This window comes from Lactuca virosa, chromosome 2 (genome assembly GCF_052849685.1).
Source record: "Lactuca virosa cultivar CGN04683 chromosome 2, Lactuca_virosa_CGN04683_v6, whole genome shotgun sequence".
NCBI classification, from domain to species: Eukaryota; Viridiplantae; Streptophyta; class Magnoliopsida; order Asterales; family Asteraceae; genus Lactuca; species Lactuca virosa.
In genome coordinates, this window is record NC_136427.1 from 261,459,326 (window position 1) to 261,467,459 (window position 8,134).

The 8,134-nt window shown below is 37.5% G+C and overlaps 1 long non-coding RNA gene across 1 annotated transcript; it reads left to right on the top strand.

The window, feature by feature from the left end:
• The first annotated feature begins 541 nt into the window (after positions 1–541).
• On the top strand, positions 542–2,653 carry LOC145156965 (uncharacterized). The gene is made up of 5 exons (XR_013737011.1): positions 542–660; positions 1,477–1,628; positions 1,893–2,192; positions 2,270–2,351; positions 2,462–2,653. It is a non-coding gene; the product is annotated as an uncharacterized LOC145156965 (long non-coding RNA).
• Positions 2,654–8,134: the final 5,481 nt, after the last annotated feature.

Genomic DNA, 8,134 nt, shown 5'->3' on the forward strand with positions numbered 1-8,134 from the left:
CATTCTATCTTTGTATCTCGTCGATAGATATTTTCTACTCATCTAGTACTTAACTCATTAAGTAGTTAATCTCTATCTCCTTTTAACATTTCTTAGGTATTCTTCACAATACCATCAATATCTACATATACATACATCACTACAAACTAAATGACATTTAGTGGCACAATTTTTAGTGGTATATTTGTTTTGTGCCACTATATTATGCTTTTAGTGGCATATTCTAAATGCCACTATAAAAGTTAATGGATTTAGTAGCACATAATACTTTATGCCACTAAAAGTCATATTTATTAGTGGCATAATAATTTTAAATGCCACTATATATTTTATTTCAATTTAACCAATTTTTTTATACCACTAATTACTTTTTATTTCCCTCGTACATTTCCCACCAACTATTTTTCATTTTGGTTTTCATTTTTGAGATTCCCTCCTTACAATTTCGTCCAAAAATAACTTAGGGCAAAAAAGGGAAACAATCCTAGAAATCAAAATATTTGGCTCTATGGTTCTAACTCCATCATTGTAAACACTTCGCTTCGCTGCTCCGCAAGACACCTCCATTGCCTCTTCCTTCTTATGCGTCGTCCTCGCCTACCATCGTCGTTGTCGCTGTGTTTCTCGTTCCTTCTTCCATCGTTGAAGAGGAACAATCAGGTATTCACTCACCCCTCTTCTTACTCCTTCATCGTTTCTCCTACAATTGTTCCTTCCATTCAATAGTAACTGGAGCCACAGATATTAGGGGTCGATTGTTCTTTTTAGGGTTCGATTCAAAAGCAATTGACGAAAAATTAGAGAATTATATTTTTGTACGGTCATTGATGTCTTTCAACCGCTTCACATCCACCATTGTCACATCTCCTAACTTTCACTTGTAAATGTTACCAAATCCTCGATCCCCAAGAATGTTTTGAGCTAAAATTATCGGTTGCGTATTGGAGTTCTTTGAATGTGAAGCTTCTTAAGTTTCCTAAGTCATTAAACCCTCTTCTGGTATGTCTGTCGATTGTTAATTTCAAATTAGATACTTTTACTTTTTAGGTCAAACTGAAAAACCCTTTATAAAATTCGTATGAATCATTATAAGTTTTAACTTGGATATTGAATTTTCTTTAAAATATATACCAAATTAAGATCATGAACACGATTGAAGAGCAGGAAATAAAAATTGGAAAATGTACACCAAAACATAAATAAATAAATAAATAATAAGAATTAAGAAAAACTGGCCTCTTTAGTCTTCTTATAATCATCTTGAACCTTGAATGCTTTTTCTTCAATCTCTTTAAAAGGATTCAATAAATTTTCCTTTTGTGTCATGAGTTTTTCTATATCTTTCTATGATTCTTTAATCCCATTTGTTAGTTTTTTCAAAAATTTCTGCCGAGTTTCTATTTTAACTTTGTGTCGATTGATCTCTTTAAAAGAACTCAATAAATTCACTTTTTTTGTAACTCATAATATGGCAAGGCGTAAAAGACTATGTATCACATCTATTGATAACCATGTTGAGGACCAACAAATTTCTCAAGGTGAAGATCAAACTAGCGATCAACCATGATCTTAACAAAATGATATGAGTACTAGTATTCAACCATGCTCTGAACAAGGATCTAAAGAAGGTACTTTCTCATAGTACCTGAAATTTTTTTAAAGTACAATGCCATTATGGGCTTATTTTGCTACGTGACACTTTTTTAAAATATAATGCTATTATTTTTTTGGGTTGTTAAAGTATAATGCTATTATGGGCATTATAAGAAACCTATTACATAAATGGTTCCTGTGACAGCAATCTGTTTCAAAACTTTACAGAAATGTTCCTTATATTATTAATCTGTTACAATAATGGCCCTTGTAATATTATATTTTGTTTTGTTTTGTAGTCTTCCTCACAAGCCGTTTCAAGTGAGTCAAAAAACATATAAGGGACTGAACAAGATTATTCAAATGATGACTACTTTAAAATTAAGGGTCCAGAGAAACAAGGGTAAATTCGATGTGTATGAAGGATGTCAGCTGTAAAAGACCAAGGTGCTTCATGTTCTAATGATCCAGAAACTGTTCAACAACAAAAGGACGAATTAGCTCATACACAAAATGCATTGAGTATTCTTGTAAACCTCGTTAATAACCATATTCCAAATATAAACTTATCTGGAGTGCTTAACAATTTGAACTTAGAGGTAAATACATGAAAATTAACAATTCTTTTAGTATTACACTATATATTAGTGACAAGCTTAATATGCATTTCTTTCAGGTTCCTGATACCTCTTCTATGGTTCCTAATAACTCTCCTTTAGGAAATCGAAGATCATTATCTGAAAGTCATCATAACAATGGTAATTACTTTAAGCATAAATATCCAAACGATTCACACTTATTTTTATATGTCATGTTAATTAGTGATATTATTACATGATTTATGTGTTGTATTATGGTTATATTATAGGCAATTGTTCGCAAGTTCGATAGAGAAATAGAAGAAATTATGAAAAGTTCGAGATCAACCAAGTTTTGTGTTTCTTTTCAAAGTATTTAGTTTGATAGGTTTATGTTTTGAAGGTTATTAAAACTACATCTAGACTTATTAATCTTTTTTGAAGATTTTTGTGTTTCAAATATTGTTGTTAAACAAGTTAGTTTTGAATTTAAATAATGATGTTGTATTTTCCATTTCGTATCTTAATTGCTTTTTCTATTTGATTATACCATATTTAAATTATAAAAAACATCAGACCAAATATTTTAAATAGTTTCTTTGGTGAAAAATATGTGCCACTAAAAGCATGAAAAAACTATTTATATTAGCATCTATATTAGTGACATAAATGAAATGCCACTAAAACTCATAACTGTTATAGTGGCATAACAAAAAAGTTCCACTAAAACCCCACAAGGATGCAACGACACAATTGAGAAGTGCCACTATAGGCCTTTAGTGGCAGTGTTTTTAGTGGAACTTTTTTTGTGCCGATGATTCCCCATGGTGCTTTTAGTGACACTTTTTTGGTTTTTTGTGGCACTTTTTTTAGTTCACTAAATGACATTTAATTTATAGTACATACATTATTATATGATTATAATGCATATAATCATATGTGATCTCTCTTTACCATCGCTTGGGTATTTGAAAAATACTCTTCTCATCTACCCGTACACACATTTTCATACATATAATCCTATTATTTTCTCATCTACATCTTTCAAGTCTTAATCATAATACCATTTTCATCTAGTCATACATACATATATACTCTAGTTATACGTACATGCTCTGATACATGTTTCTACACGTATACCTCATACATACCAACTATATGCATACATGCTTGAATACATGTTTTAAAACGTATATTCATATATACATACATATTAATATATATTATATCGTATGTACAAAATCTAGTGTGAGAGAGTGATATAACTCACCTTGTTAGTTAGTGAGGACTAACTACCATTGGCTTCATTCTTCAACTGATGCATCTTGATCCATCTTCTTTGCTCAAGGTCTATTCATTCAACATGTCAAGTCCCTTAGAACATGTCTTAGCCTATTAAGAGCTTAATGAATCTCATTATCGAAATGATCACCAAAAGGATCAATATCTTATCTTCTTATTTTCTACTTCTAAATCCAATCTAAACAATGAACTAAGCATCCCAAACTACCTAGTCCTTGTTTACTTAGAACTGACATGCCCTTCTCAATCACGTTCCCCACCTACGATGCCACAAATCCGTCTTATCATCACATTCATTCAAGGATTGGGAAATAGCCACCGTTCCCATAACCGTACTGCCTTCTAGGATATAGATCCCTCCGCGATTCATCTTCCTTTTCATTATAACAAGAGAACCATCGGTCACTTTCACCCAGTTACCTTCACCAGCATACCTCCTCTCATTCTTAGCCAATGTGCCAAGAGAAAATAAATTCTTCTGAAGTTCTGGAATTTACCAACAATCTAACTTCCTCATCGTGCATCGTGCATCTTGATCTGCATCGTGCTACTACCTTTAATACTGCTCACCCAATCATCACCCATCTTGACTGTGCCATCCCACTCTTTGAAGGAGTTGAACCAGTCACGATTATACATCATGTGATAGGTTTCTTCAGAATCCAAGACGCAAGCATTAGCAGAACTTGATGTATATACAGTCAGTACATCACCATCGTCCCCTTCATAAAAACTTTCCTGAACCACAACAGCAATGTTATTGCTGCTTGATTCACTCTTGGACTTCCCATTCTTCAGTTGTAGACAATTTCGCTTGAAGTGTCCCTTCTCCTTATGTAACATCCCAAAAATACAACCCAAAAGTTTTTGTTTGAAAACTTTACTAAACCATAATATCAAATATTAAAAGATAAAACCATGAATCGTGTATCTCAAAATGTCATAATAAATTTATCAAATCGAAACTAGTGTCAAGATCATATCAAAATATCAGAGTCTAAATCCCAGGCTAAAGCTGTGGTGTGTGCCATGCCATCATCCCGAGCCCTTCCCTTTTCTAGCTGAAGTACCTGAAACCAAAACTGAAACTGTAAGCATGAAGCTTAGTGAGCTCCCCCAAATTACCACATACCATACAATAACATATAAAGTACATACTGGGCCTCACCCACTGCATCGGACCGAAGTCAGAAACTGACTAGGGCCTTGCCCACTACATCGGATCGAAGTCCGGAACTACTAGGGCCTTGCCCACTGCATCGGACCGAAGTCCGGAACTAACTAGGGCCTTGCCCACTGCATCGGACCGAAGTCCGGAACTAACTAGGGCCTTGCCCACTACATCGGACCGAAGTCCGGAACTGCATCGGAATGAAGTCCAGTCTATGACTCGCCGAGTTGTATGAACAACTCGTCGAGTCTGTTCTTGTGGGAAGAAGATTTTCTTGGACTCGCCGAGTCAAGGCGTAGACTCGCCGAGTCCCTCTACACTCAGATCCATGTCTTAACTCACTGAGACTTTACTCCACTCACTAAACAGACTCGCTACTACTGAACATGGAATCTAAGACTCGCGACCTGACTCGCCGAGTCAGAAGAACGACTCGCCGAGTCCTTTGCATGCAGTTTCTATTCAGTCGATTCTAATCAGTTTTAGTGTATCCAATTCATAGGTCTGGGTTTCTGGGACAATCTGAACACGTAAAGTTGCTAACTTTACGTGTATCTATGATGAAATGAAGCAATAACACTCAAATTTGGCTATTATGGGGGTTACTTGTCTAGAACAATGCCATGGCTGCCAAAAGGTGGCCTTCTTGAGCTCCTGGAACTCAAGAGAGGCTGGATCCGAGATATGGCTTGATTACAAAGCTTCATCACTAGGGATTTGGGGTTTTTGAGCTCAAAACCATCAATTTGGGGACAAACTAGATCTAGCAATACAATAACCAAGATGAAAGCTTTATTACCAGAAAGGATGGCCAAAGAGGAGTATAATCTGGATCTACTTCTTCTTCCTTGAGTTCTTCTACCTTCTCCTTCTTCTTCTTGCTCAACAATACACCAAGATTCCTTCACAAGGGCAAAGATAACTCACACACACTTCAAGGAGGCTAGGGTTTCGAGAATAAGTCTCTGAGAGGTGAAGGAGGCTGGTTTGGGACTGGTTTGGGGCTATAATGGTGTTTAAATAGGCTCAACAATGCATCAAGACTGGCGGACTCGCCGAGTCCGGAATATGGACTCGTCGAGTCACCACGCCAACTCCACGTGCTAACCCGCTGCTACTCGACGAGTTAGGGCCACTGACTCGTCAAGTAGCTTCTAAAATAAGAAGAAAAATAATGTTTTAAATGCATACCAAGAACGGGGTGTTACACCTTACAATTATAAAACTAGGCATTATATGAACCTTTAGACTTTGACTTATAACGTGATCTCCCTCTGTTTCCCCCTTTTTCTCTCTTCTGTCCTTCCTCTCCCTGTAAACATACCAAAAATGGAAACCTCCTCTCCAACTAAAACTTTTCTTTTTCAGTTCCTTGGCCATCAGAGAGACCTTCACATCATTCATAGTGATCGTTGTCCTACCATAGAGCATGGTATCAAAAATTTTCTCATATGAGTTAGGAAGAGAACATAAGAGAATGAGCACCAGATCTTCATCTTCAATCTTCACATCAACACCTTGTAGATCTGGGATGATGCGATTAAAGTTATCCAAATGATCTTTCACTTGGGTACTTTCAGACATTCTGAGAGAGTACAAACTTTGCATCTGATACAACTTGTTCATCTGCGAGTTGTTCTGGTACTTGTCATAAAGTTTATCCCAAAGCTCAGAAGTAGTTGTTTGATCAACCACCTCCCTCGATACTTCATCTGTCAAACTCAATAGAATGGCATTGTGTGCGTTTGTGAGAATGTCCACCTTCTTTTCATCTGCCATGTGTTTAGGCAGTTGAGCTTCTCCTTCCAATACCGTTGCATATCTTTGTTGAACCAGAAGAGCCTTCATCTTCACCTTCCACAATGTGAAGTCATTTAAACCATTGAATTTCTCCAAATGAAACTTGTAAGTAGACATATTCAATCACAGGAATACAAACCGTAACTCTGATACCACTTGTTGGGAAGTAAAGCAGATAACTAGCAAAACTATAAGCATACAAGACACATTATTTACGTGGTTCGGTCAAGGTGACCTATGTCCACGGGCAGGAGGGGAGTATTATTTAATTTTAGAGCTCTCAAATAAAGGTTACATGTACAATTACACAGCGATTCGCCTATCACTCTAGAACTCAATATACAAAATGACCTAGCATGCGTCCCTATTTATACTTTAGGGGTCAGAACTAAAACCCTAATGGGCCAAGCCCATTGGCCCATAGTCCCATGAGAGGTGTCAACCAATCACAATCCGCCATGCAACATCTTCTGAAACATTCTTCCATGTCATACAACCCATGAGCATCAGCAACACACATGATGGAACACTTTGTGCCACAATGGAGCATCATGATGTACAAGTGGCGCTTCATGAACAAGGCCCAACATCCATCATGGTGGCACAACATGGTGTAATCCTTGAGCGATACCAACTTCTGAGCATCCTTGAACGATCTTGAGCATCATAGAGGACTTCATAGCATACTTGGCTCATGAAGGACCAAGATGGTCCAACTTGCACCATCATGGCACAACAGGAATATGGATGGCGCAAGAGACTTCAAGTGTGGCGCAAGAACCTCAACATTGGAGCAATAATACCACCATGGCGCAACAGGAACATGCATGACAAAACAAGGCCATGCATGGCGCAAGAGAAATCCTCATGGCACAAGAGAAGTACCCCTTGGAGCAAGAGGTTCATCGCGAAAGAGAGAGTATCATGGAGTAAGAAGAGATTCCATGGAGGAAGAGCATCCTTCTTGGCCCATCCCTTTAACATATGATGCAACAAGGTTCCATTGTTGCTCCATATCACTCCCAAGTTCTCCAAACCTCTTCCAGGTGCTCCAAACCCCCTTCTGTATGATCCGTTCCTTTGGCACTTGATCCGTTCCTTTGGCACTTCATCCGTTCCTTTGTCAGGCAATCCATTCCTTTCTCAGATGAGTCGTTCCTTTGTCACATGCTCCATGAACCCCAAGTGCTCCATTGAGTTCCAAGTGCTCCAAATGTTCCATGAACATGATCCAAATGCTCCATGAACATGATCCACATGCTTAAGTCACATTTAACAATCTCCACCTTGACTTGAGCATCCTATGAACTCCACCTCGAACAAGAAATTCCTCTCCCTTCTTGTCATTCGTCCCCGAAGGGACCTACCTCCTGTGAACATCTACCAAATCTAAGAAAAGCTTGAACTTTCCTTGTGGGCAACGAATTTTTCAACATATCTCCTGGGTTGACCTTGGTATCAATCTTCAGTATTGAAAACTTGTCTCCTTCCAGAATATCCCGAATGAAATTCAGCCTGACATCAATGTGATTTTTCTTCTCGAGATACACAGGGTTCTTAGCAAGACTCAAAGTACTTTGACTGTCACAATACAAGACGGACTTCTCCACTTTTAGACCAAGACTCTGAATAATCCCTTGCAACCATATCTCCTCTTTTATTCCTTCCATCATGGACATGTACTCAGATT